The 12,581-nt window shown below is 41.7% G+C and overlaps 1 long non-coding RNA gene across 1 annotated transcript in view; it reads right to left on the bottom strand.

Annotated features, from left to right (window-relative positions):
- The window catches only part of LOC135964589 (uncharacterized), a 45,822-nt gene extending 34,510 nt beyond the window's left edge, over positions 1-11,312 (bottom strand). Inside the window, exon 1 of the long non-coding RNA XR_010577081.2 lies at positions 11,198-11,312. This is a non-coding gene — a long non-coding RNA (uncharacterized lncRNA). The remainder of the gene's footprint in view (positions 1-11,197) is intronic.
- Between the last annotated feature and the right edge of the window lie 1,269 nt (positions 11,313-12,581).

Below are 12,581 nucleotides of genomic sequence, written 5' to 3'. Positions count from 1 at the left end.
CAATGACAGCACTACACAAAGGCTCATCTCTCACAACCACTAACATTTTCAAGAACACAAACATCACCTTCAGAATCAAAAATACTGTTCTAAAGTATTTTTTCTAAGATAGGATCTTGCTATTTTGCTCAGGCAGAGCTTAAACTCCTGAGCTGGAGTGATCCTCCTGCCTCAGCCTCCCAAAGTGCCGGGATTACAGGTGTGAGCCACCGCACCTGGCCTAGGAAAGGACTTTTCGCAGCAGGTAAAGAAGCTGACAAAATTATGCTTAAGGAACTGAATTTAAAAGAAATCAGTATCTGCCTTTGGAGAAAAAATTTCTGCCTATTAAAAATGGAATGAAGATGACACTCCACCAGTAGGGTAAGTCACAATTTCCCAGAAATGTTTGAAGCAGAGTTCAGTCTGAGGATGTAAAACAAAGTACCCATTAAATCTGAAATTGATGAAGTTTGAAAATCCACAACTGGTGAGGTCCATGCCATTCAAAGACCCTGTTGGATAGCCATCAGGTTCCACATCACACCTGCCCCAACTTTCCTCGGTGAAGGTGGGCAAGATAGTTATTTAATCTCATAATCAACCCTGTGGAAGAGCTACTGCCTCAACCTCACAAATAAGGAAGCGAAGTCAGACTGCAGAAGAGCCACTGTCTCACCCTAAGGAAGCGAAGTTAGAGAGAAGCGAGATCATTTTACGTCAGGGCTCTGGCACTGATCACGACACTGTCATGAGTAAATAATCGGCTTAGATCATTTTCATCACTGAAACACATTGTGGTTGGAGCAAACAGGGATTGAATATTTTGTACTGAACTCTCAGTATTTGGAACTTAAATAAAATCAGCCGATTAGAGCAGCAATCAATGAACTTGAATTTATTTCACTCCACCAGCCAATGAGATGTTGATGACATGGAGACAGACAAAAATGTTTTAGGCGATCCTAGAAAGAGTCCACTCTACCCAGAAACAAATAAATCCTGCCTACCAAATAGAATAATTGAGGATATTCTCTCTTCACAAGATCACTATATAACAATTTTCCTACCATCCTACTAAAAATAAGATACGAGATGTTCCAGTAACCATTGGAGACAGTAGGGAAGCTACTGGCCCTCTGATTTGGGAAAACAGCAGGTGAATGAATGAACGATAGGTCAGGGAAACTTTCTGGAGAGCATCTGCTTGTTTGCTGAAAGAAGCCTTGGGCCAACCGTGGAAAAATGAACCAAGTTCTAATGTTCACTTTGCCTCACAAAAGCCAACCTTTTATTATGTGGGGATAACTGTATCCTTTGTGTAAATTTAAATGCATTTCCTAAATACTAAACCTGCGCCAACATTTCCCCTCTTCTAGTTACCCTTTCCCCTTTTCATGCAAACCACGTCACTGTTCACAGAACACATCAAAGTAAATGGCTGGTGGGTCTCCCCTGCCAGCCTGCCTCGAGGTTACCGCCCCTACATCCTTGCTTCTGAGGCTCTACTCTGTACCTCTGCTGTGACACCCCTCTTAGCATGTTACCTCCTTGATTTTTCACATATCTGCCTCCCAACCAGAGAGACGGGCTTTGTTATGAGGAATAAATGATAAAATGCCTCAAACAGCAACATGGTGGATAAGGTCAAATGAGGCAAATAATTGACGCTATAAACACCTGTTCCAAAGCAGGACACCATGTAAGCCCGTGACTGGAGGAGGAAGGAAGAAGAAAGGCTGCAGGTTGTCCCCTGGTTGGGGAGGGGATGGTGGGTTAACCAGTCTCAGGAGGTCAGCAAAAGGAGGAGACCACTGGCCTCCCTTCCCCACCCCCCCACCCCCGCAGTTCCCTGGGCCACTAGAAGGAAAAGGCAAGGGGAAAATAATGGTGGGGAAGTCCCAGCTTCAAGGGAGTTTTGCAAATGTCTGCTTCCTGAAATTTCTGTTGGGGACAATGAAGCTCTGGGCTCAGGAGAGCACTTTTCACTGAGACTGTGGGAGGGAGAGATCAGAAAACTACATGTGGCTTATCCAGGAAGTGGCACTGTCTGCATGCTGTGGGAGGAACTGAGAGCATGCAGTGAATTTCTTTGCAGTTTTGGCTAATTTTGACATAAGCACCTGTCTTCAAGTTGCTGTGCCTGTGTACAGGACAAACCAGACCTCACTCCACTGAAAATTAATGTTTCAGTCGCCATGCGTGCTGGACATTCTAATGCTTGTGTTCAGCTCGTGTTTTACAGTTTTAGAATTTCCTTTTCTCACCTGAAAGGATGTTTTACTTGTTTTTAACTCCTCGACCAAATAAGCCCTTGCAAATTGGGTCTCATCAGGTCTCATGTTAAAGAAATAAGATAAAGTAGCCTTTCAGAAAGACTGTTATAAACATGAGAGAGATAATTATAAAGTATCAATTGTGAAACTGATTAGGTTAATTGTTCCAGGCAGTATATGGTGTTGCACTGTGTTTTAATTAAACTCATAATCCTAAAATGTTCTGCCAGGTGGGATATGAAGTAACCAGAAGAAAAGATTCTGAAAGCTATTTAAAATCAAGAACAAAAACACATAAAGTTTCTTATCCCATAGACCCTTTTACGAATAGTGATGTTTCAGTGCATATAATAAATACCAAATTTATATGGAAAACATACACACACACATTAAATATTTAAAAGAAGAAACAATGATTCAACAAAGAGAGATCTTGCCATGGCCAGGTGATGGTGGATGGCTTTGTGACAGGGCTAGATCCTAAACAGGCAGGTGCAGAAATTCCTCAGAATGCCAAAATATACTGCATCTGCCCATGATTACAGCCAGTTCCCAGGGACAAGGCACTGCATAGCCTTAGAGGTCCTCAATGAGTGTAGGTACTCAGAAAATAACACAAAAACCCACTGTTCTCAAATAATGTGCAAACGTTTACTAAATTGTAGAAACTTGACAAAAAAGTGACCTGTTCAATGGAACTATGAATTAAATTGTTATAATTGACATGTAAATAATACCATAACTTTGACAAAGCACTTTCATGAATATTTTTCTTATTCTAGATACCAAATGCATTGAAGGGAATATAAATAAACTTGCTGAGACTTAGCCCAGATCTCTGCTACCCTGGTGGGATTTTTCTGTCTTTGATTAGATATGATAGTACTTGATGTATTCTTTCATCCCTTTGACCTTGCAAGTAATATTAGGCAACAACCACATCTTTGTCATGCATTGATAATTTTGCTCAAACATTATTATGTATGTAAATAAGAGTCTAAGTCCCTCCTTTCCTTGGAAAGTCCTCATTTTACTTAGATTACTCACACAACCATCAAGTTCCACCTCTTGGGCATAGCAAACAATCTTGGCAAACTCTGGAGTGGCTAATTTTACCATCCTGCAGATGAGAAAATGAGAGTCACTGGCTCATACCTGACATTGCTGCCGTCTTTGAAACTCAAGACTTTCTGGTTCCAAGACCTCTAGACTTTGTCCTTGCCTTCACATTGGATGGCACCCAAACAACAAAAATATTAAAATATTGCAAAGTGTTAATTTATACCACTCCTATAAGCTATTCTTATAAGGCAGGTCTAGTGGTGATAAGCTTTCTTAGCTTTTGTTTATCTGAGAAAATCTTTATCTATCTTTCATTTTTGAATGGCAGAATTGCTGAGCGTACTATTCTTGATCAGAAGGTATTTTTTTCTTTCATCAGTTTGGCTATATCATCACACTAACTTCTAGCCTGCAAAGTTTCTCCTTATAGTCTTATGAGAGTTCCTTTGTACACACCAAGTCACTTTTTCCCACTACTTTGAAAATTCTCCCCCTCTATTGGCAATTTGATTATAATGTGTGTCAGTGTGGATCTCTTTGTATTCATCTGACTTGCTGTTTGACTTCTCAGATTGAGGTTTCTCTTTCTTTCTCCATGTCTCAGAAGTGTTCAGCCATTATTTTCATGAATCAGCTTCCTGCCCTGTTCTCTTCTCCTTCTTGAACTCCAGTAATGTGTGCATCCACTTGATGGTGTCCCACAGGTCCCTTAAGCTATCTCCACTCTTATTCTTTATTAATTTTCCCTCCTCAGATTGATTTCCAATGCACTCTCTTCAAGTTTGCTGATTCTCTCTTCTGATTGATATCATTTGCTATTGAAGCCCTCTATCGAATATATTAGTTCAGTTGTTTAGCTCTATGATTTCTGTTTAGCACTTTTCAATATTTTCTCTTTGTTGAAATTCTCACTTTGTGCATGCATTGCCCTCCTGACCCCAGTTAGCATTTTTATCACTGTTATTTCAAATTCCCTATTGGGCAAATCACTTATCTCCATTTCATAAGGGTCAGTTTCTAAAAATATATCTTGTTCTTTTATTTGGAACATAATTCCCTGTCTCTTTATTTTCCTCAACTCTCCATGTTGGTTTCTGCGCATTGGGTAAGACAACTACCTCTCCCATTCTTGTCAGAATGGCCTTCTGTAGAAAATGGACCTCACCAATCAGCCTGATCAGAGATTCTAGGTGCCTTTCACAACTCTGTGCTTGTCTAGCTGCTCTGTTTGCTCATAATGGCCCTTATGAGATTGGCGTGGGCAACATCCTGTCAACCCCACAATAGTCAGGAAAGAAGCTGGTCCCTCAAGACACAGCTGGGAAAGCTGGAGTGGTAGATGTGTGCTCCAGTACTTTTGATCCTCAGGGAGAAGCTGAGAGCTGGAGTTTATCTCCCACTTATTCTGAATTAAGCCTGGGAGAGGATCTGTGGCAAATGGCTGCACACTCATTCAGACCACACACTCTGATCCTAGGTGGTGTAGCCACTGGACACACTTGCACACCTGTTTAAAACTGACACAATTGTTCTCTGTGATCTAGGGAGACTTGTGAATTCCAGGTACCTTTTGCTTCCAAAGCTAGGCAATTTAGGAGGCAGTTCCTCAGGTGGGAGCGTAAAAGTTGGGATAACAAATCTGTGGAAAAAAAAAAAAAAAGAAGAAACTTCCAGGGAGAATCTGGATTTATTACCAGAATGAGCCAGGGAAGAAAATGTAAAAGTTCACCAATTCCTGTTCAGGCTCCTTCACCCCCTCTTGTTTATCTGCCCTGTAGACTCTCAGATGCAGGCTAGTGAAAGCCTGACCCTCAGGTATGTGCAGAAAAGCCCCTCCCAGGAAGGAAATGGGAGCCGTGCATTTTAGTCTCTTCTCTGCACTAATTCTGGGGTGAGTTGTCACTGAAAAGTCCTCAAAATGCTCCCTTAAAACCACCTCTTTGCTCTCTGTAGTCTAGGAATGCTCACAAACGCCCAGTCCCTTTTGCTTTTAGAGCTAGGTGACTTACAAAACAAAGCCTCCAGGAGAACCATAAAAGCTGGAGCACCATATCTGTAGTTGAAGCCTTTCACTCCTCAGGAGTAGTTGGGAGCTGGGGGTTCCTTTTTGATTATATTGCGCAGGGCTTGGGGAGGGACTTGTGCCTGGATATGGCTCATCTTTTCCTACGTGTTTTGACACAGATGTTTTCTCAGTGACCCATGGTGTAGGAGTGTCTCAGCCAGTTTCTGAATTCTCCCAGAGGAAATGTTCCACATGTAGATGCTTATTTAGTGCACCGATGGGAGGAGGTAAAGCCAGCAGCCTCATTCTGTAACTCTCCCGACACCTTTCCTCCTGCCGCATTTTTCCATTAGTGGAATTAGGGGCCTCTAAGCAGCATTTTTGTCTGTCTGTGTGGTTTGTTGTTGATGCTGTTGTTTGTTTTTGCTTTCTTTCTGATAAGACAGGTGGTCCTACACCAGCAAACATTTAGGTGATGCCTACAGTGTGCCAAGGACTGCACTAAACCCTCATATGCTTCTTCGGCAATAGTATCTCTTTAGTATAAAAAAAGACAAGATTCAGCTGATCTTTTTTTTTCCTGTTGGGCAAGAAAATATTTAAGGCTTTATCTTCAGCTTACTCATATCTGGGAAGAGTGTTATCTTAAATCTTTCTTTTCCTGGTTAAAAAAAAAAAAAGTAGCCATGAAAAAGATTTCCATAACCCTTAGGTTTAATTTGTTCCCAGGTTAGTAATAGGTGTTCTGTTGAGAATCCCCTTCACTAGAGTCTACCAAAAGAAACACTATTTATTATTTTTCTTCTATTTCTATGGTCAGCAAATCAGTGTTAAGAGTACCATGTAAGGAAATATATTTTATTTGCATTAATTTTAAAAAGTTATCCAACCTCGATGCAAATGTCTGCAATAACCCATTCCTATGGCATGGAGGTGGTTTTGTGGTTAAAGGATATGAGGATATGTGGCCTCATTTTCAGTCCTCACACGAGTGATATGGAGTTGGCTTTGTGTTTGTGTAAAAGGAAGCTGATGGGAGACTGAGCAAGGTGAACCCCAGGCCTGCTCAAGGAAGCACACACTTTCCCAGAGAAGTGCCTGGACATGCAACTGATCCACTTCCAGTTTCTCAGAGTTGGAATGGGAGAACAGGTCCCATCTCATGGAGTCATGAACGCCAACCACAGAGGTGACTTAAGGCTTCCATGGCCAGCCTGTCAGTGGTGCAGCCCCTCCCGGGAGTCCCTCTGCTCTGCTGACCGCTGGACATCACCTCCCATGAGCAAAGGAGGTCCTCTCTGGTTGGCCTACCCTTTCCTTCCATTTCTTCCCTTTCTTGCTCCTATTTTCACGGGAGCAAGTTCAATCACACACCCAGGTAAACTTGTAGTAAGCATCAACCAAATACCCTGAATCTAAAATAAAAGTATAACTATATCTAAATATTTCAGTTCTCAAGTTTCAATTCACTTTTAGCAACTAGTGACTTGTTTCTTCTAACATACAGAATATCTGATACTCCAATCAGGATAATGATTTAAAAGCAATGTTTATGGGATCCTATCATGTGACATGCCCCGAGTTAAGTATTTCACAAACGCAATCTCATACATTCCTCCTGGAAATCGGAGGAAAAGGTGACATCAGCCCCAATGTACAGTAAGGAGCCCGAGGCCAACGAAAGGGGCCCGCAGCCCTGGTCACAAAGCCAACCAGATCAAAGCCAGCCTTGTCAACGTGAATATCCACATGCTTTCACTGAAAAGTTTTGTTTTCTCACAGATCCAACTTCCCTGACTTACATTATTGTTTTGTGCTGGGTACCTAAATCATATTTCTTCCTTGCCAAGGCAAGAGTGAATTTTCACTGAAAATAAAGACAAGCTGACTTGAGTGCAAATCTTGAATCAGGTTAAGGGAAATACCACCTATTATGGTCAAAACCTTAAATATATACAATTTTTATATTTCAATTATACCTCAACAGAGCTGGAAAAATAAGATTACTACAACCTCAGCATCAATGTTTCTACCCAATTCCAGTGAAGAACACATGATCCTTTAGACAGATAAAAGGGGCACTAACTTTCTCCCTAGTAATGTTCATTTTTCTTCTGTATTTTCCCTTTATCTCAGTTGTCTTGTTTACTTTTACACAATTTTATAATAACAGGATCTCTTCTTGGAATAAATATACATATGACAGATATGACAGCAACAACTTCTGGGAAGCAACTTGCTGATCAAATGACTGTATATTTATAGAATTCTGTTCAGTTAATGCCATTTTGGTGCTTAATGTGTGTCACAAAAATATTTGAGGAAAGATGGCTGAATATCAAGGCATTTCTGTTTTCTAAAGCTCCACAGTAAATAATGAACTCACAAATTAAAGCCACCTAAGGGGAATATTTGAGTCTGAATTGAAGGCAAATGACATGTTGATTGAGAATCACTTTCAACAAAAATCAACGAGAATAAAAGTGTTCAAGGGAGCAGAAAACTCAATGGATCCCTGGAGGACCACACCCTCCAGTTCCCTCGGAGATGGATCATTTAGCTCAAACTTCCTATCAATTACTGAGTAATATCATTGAGATACACTAAGATACAGTTTCTGTCTGCTACATTAAGTATTAATGTCCCCACCCAAATCTCATATCGAATTGTAATCCCTAATGTTGGAAGAGGGGCCTGGTGGGAGGTGACTGAATCACCAGGGTGGATTTTTCCTTGCTGTTCTTGTGATAATGAGTTCTCAGAGCAGCTGGTAGTTTAAAAGTGTGTAGCATCCTCCCCCGCCTTCACTCTCTTCCTCCTGCTCCAGCCATGTAGGACTTGCCTGCTTCCCCTTCGCCTTCCACCATGATTGCAAGTTTCCTGAGGCCTCCCCAGCCATGCTTCCTGTACAGCCTGAGGAACCATAAGCCAATTAAACCTCTTTTCTTTATCAATTACCCAGTTTGGGGCATTTTTTGAGAGCAGTGTGAGAAAGGACTAATACAACACCTTTCATCCACCAGGTCAGCACCATTATCCAGTAGATACTTGGGACCAGCTGATCTAGTTCATTTGTGGGATTATCATTGGGTCTTTATTTTCTATCTTCACAAACTATAATAAGATTTAGCCAAATATTATATGTAACATATATTTATATAATAAATATATATTTTATATGATTAATAATATATATTTTTATAAATATATAAAATTATATTTATACAATTTTTGAAATAGATGCACTTAATGGAATATATATATATACACAAGAGCACCTATTATTTCAAAAATTATGTGAAAGTAAACAAGAAAACAGATAAAGGGAAAATAGGATAGAAGAAAAATGAACAGTACTAGGGAGAAAGTTAGTGCCCCACGTTTCTAAGGGATCATGTGTTCTTCACATGAATTGGGTAGAAACATTGATGCTGAGGTTATAGTAACCAAATCTTATTTTTCCAGCTTTGTTGAAGTATAATTGTATCATTGAAAAATAAAAATCATATATATTTAAGGTGAACAACTTTACATTTTATATGCATGTACTCTGTGAGGTAATTACCATGCTCAAGCCAATTAACATATCCATCCCCTCATATGGTCACCATGTCCTGGTTTTTAGGGTGAATAATTACGTTTTAAATGGCCATTTGTAAAGAAAGCAATGTCTGTGTTAGCATATTGATAGACCTCAATGGAATCCATGATTACAATTTTTGGGAAAAAACCCATTTTCGTTATCAGATTAACTTGAGACAACATCATCTTAGAAAAGCTGCTAGTTGGCTTCAACATAAAAATCAAAAAGAAGTATGTTCCCGGGGGAAAAAAAAAAAAGGCGATAGAAGTGAAACCTCAGGAAAATAGATTCAAAACATGGGGGAAAAGCACATGTAGGAAAACCATAAATCTTCTCCAGCCCAACATGTGGGCAGGACATGAATGAGATAAGTGGGACAGGTAGAGATCGATTTGAATTCTAAGACTTTTCAGCTTCTTCGTGTTGTCCTCTAAATAGGGATCTTTTCAGGCGAGAAACCCAGTAAAATTTGGCAGACGGCATTCCAAAGACACGTGGTTCTGTGGCAGTTACATGAGGAACCAAAAGTGAGCTGACAGCCAGGTTCTCCTGGTCTGACTGACCCCTCCCAGGGGCTTTGATCCTGCCACCCTGAGGCACAGAGGATGCTCAGACAGGTCCCCAGAACCTCTCCCAAACTGAGTTGAGGGGAGCAGGGGATAACACCGGACAGGTCCCCAGAACCTCTCCTGAACTGAGTTGAGGGGAGCAGGGGATAACATCGGACAGGTCCCCAGAACCTCTCCTGAACTGAGTTGAGGGGAGCGGGGCTTAACATCGGACAGGTCCCCAGAACCTCTCCTGAACTGAGTTGAGGGGAGCGGGGGTAACGTACAAAGTACAGAAAAGATGCAGAATGGCAAAAAGAAGTGGGAAGATCACAGAGGTCTCTCCTCTCAGGTCTTCCATGCTGCTCCGTCTCATGTCCCCTTAGAAAACGCAGCTCTCCCTTCAGAAATGGCACAGCTCCAGGGAACAGATAACCCTTCGAATGACAGCATTGTCACTGTAGAAGGGAAATTACCTAACAAGCAGAATCCTGTAGTTCAATAACGTACACTTTGATAGCTTAAAAAGTAAGCTCCATACGGAAACTGATGCTCATCTTTGGGGAGCGTCTTAGACACGTATCAGGGTTAAAGAACACACATGCCAGACATTACTACTCGTAACCATGTCTGCAGCCTAGAAAACAGAATTAACTCGACTGCTGCAAGTACCACATCACCCATGAAGGAATCTGGACGTATGAATAAAGACGCCTCTGCCTCATCCTTCAAAAAACCATTACTTACTGAAAGACACATTCACACGGCCCTTTCCCATAAACATTCCCGATGCTTCCCCTTTGAGGAAAATGGCAGACAAGGATAGTGTAGACAAATTCCTCCTACAAACAGCTAGAAATACTGTTACTTCAGTGGTTTGGTTTTTGTTTGCTTCTTTTGTAATTCTTGAAAGACCGTGAAGTCCTCAGTCGCAGGAGAGAAGGTTAGGGCAGGAAGAGCTGAGAATGTCTGCTGGGCCAGGCTCACTGGGCTATGTGGCCGACCGATATGTGCTAACAGACGAGCACAGGATCCTAGGGCCATAAAGGACAGGTCAGCATCACACGCCAATTAGAATGGGGCCAAAGTCCAGACCCTGGCAACCTCCACTGCTGGCGGGGATGTGGAGCAACAGGAGATCTCACCCACCGCTGTGGGAACGCAAAATGGGGCGGCTGCTGTGGAAGACACTAAGCCTTCTTACAAATCTAAATAGACTTATTCCATACAATCTGGCAGACAATTGTAATGAGTTGGATAAACCTATACAAAATGATCATTTTTAAAATATACAATTGTCTCAAAATAAATAAAAATAACTAGTCCTATAACCTTTTATGAAAGCAAACCACAAAAGCTCTAGATCACATTACAAGTGATTTCCACCAAACTTTCAAGGCAGACATAATCCATGATCGATACCCAAACCAGAAATGGTAGAACTTTAATTACAGGAAAGATAAATGCAAACATTTCCAATAAAACATTTGCAAATATGTCGGCAACGTTTATTTATACACACATCGTGAGCCCAATGGTTTAACAATAAAGTATTCATGAATATAATTTAATACATTAACCAGACTAAAAGAGAAAATAGGAAGATAAGTATTGCAGTAGCTCTGATAAAATATTGAAGAAATTTAACAACTATTTGTCACTTTTAAATGAACACAAGCAACTCAGCCACTAGGAGCAGGAAGGAACTCAATTATCCTAACAAGTGGAATCACCAAAAGCTTACCAGGAGCCTCACTCTAGCCAAACGTCAGAAACACCCACCAGGGGTGCTTGCTGCAATGCTCTGTCCTCTCGGCTATCGCACTGGACGTTTAACCTGAGAATGTAACACGAAAAATAAAACTCATGAGAATCGTAAAGAAGGAAAGGAAATTGTTACTTACAGGCAAGATGGTCATCGACATAGAAAAGCAAAGCAAATCAGACATCATTAGCCGTGATGACGGAGTGAAACAATGACAAGGACAACGCCATCCCAGAGTCGTCAGCCGAGTCACATGCGTCCGCTGTGTTCAAGAACGCAGAGACCTCTGTGTGCACACAGAGCGACACAGGGGCCCCAGGTGAGCCCTCATAGCCTTTCCAGAGAGCAATTCGGCAATCCCTGCTGAAGCTGGTGCATCATTTCTTCCAGTCCCTGCTGAAGCTGGTGCATCATTTCTTCCAGTCCCTGCTGAAGCTGGTGCATCATTTCTTCCAGTCCCTGCTGAAGCTGGTGCATCATTTCTTCCACGCAGCAGTTCCACGTTGACAAACTCTCATAAATATTCACAAAGACGTATTAATAAAGACATCTATTGAATTCTACTTACGGTATCAAAATTAGAAACAACCTAATTATTTCTCAGTAGAAAAATATAGAACTACTTAGGCAGATAAATAAAAAGAGGGCTGGGCGTGGTGGCTCACGCCTGTAATCCCAGCACTTTGGGAGGCCGAGGTGGGCAGATCACCTGAGGTCAGGAGTTCGAGACCAGCCTGGCCAACTTGGCAGTTGTACAGACAAACCCCATCTGTACTAAAAATACAAAAATTAGTAGGGCGTGGTGGCAGGCGCCTGTAATCCCAGCTACTCAGGAGAATGAGGCGGGAGTATTGCTTAAACCCAGGAGATGGAGGTTACAGTGAGCCAAAATCTCACCACTGCACTCCAGCCTGGGCAACACGGCGAGAATCTGGAAGGAAGGAAGGAGGGAAGGAGGGAGGGAGGGAGGGAGGGAGGAATGAAGGAAGGAAGGAAGGAAGGAAGGAAGGAAGGAAGGAAGGAAGGAAGGAAGGGAGGGAGGGAGGGAGGGAGGGAGGGAGGGAGGGAGGGAGGGAAAAAAGAGGCAAGAGAATGTTATGTACCAACTTCAAACAAGACAGTGGTAAACTCTGGAGTGGAAGAGAGGGAAAGGATGGGCGTCCAGATTTCACGACCTCGAATATTTAAGTGTGTGCACATGTGCCTGTGTGTTTCCCTGTCACATGTTTTTCTGAAGTGTTCTAAGTGTTTTAAATTTTTAATTATAAAACTATAAAACTAAGATAGATCAATGCATAGCAAGCACAGAAGGGAGAGAAGGAGAAATGGAGGGAAGAAAAATAAAGAGAAGAGAGTACCCCAG

The sequence above is a fragment of the Macaca fascicularis genome, chromosome 8 (assembly GCF_037993035.2).
Source record: "Macaca fascicularis isolate 582-1 chromosome 8, T2T-MFA8v1.1".
Lineage (NCBI taxonomy): Eukaryota > Metazoa > Chordata > Mammalia > Primates > Cercopithecidae > Macaca > Macaca fascicularis.
Note: the sequence above shows the minus strand (reverse complement) of the source record. Positions and strands in the feature narration are given on the sequence as shown.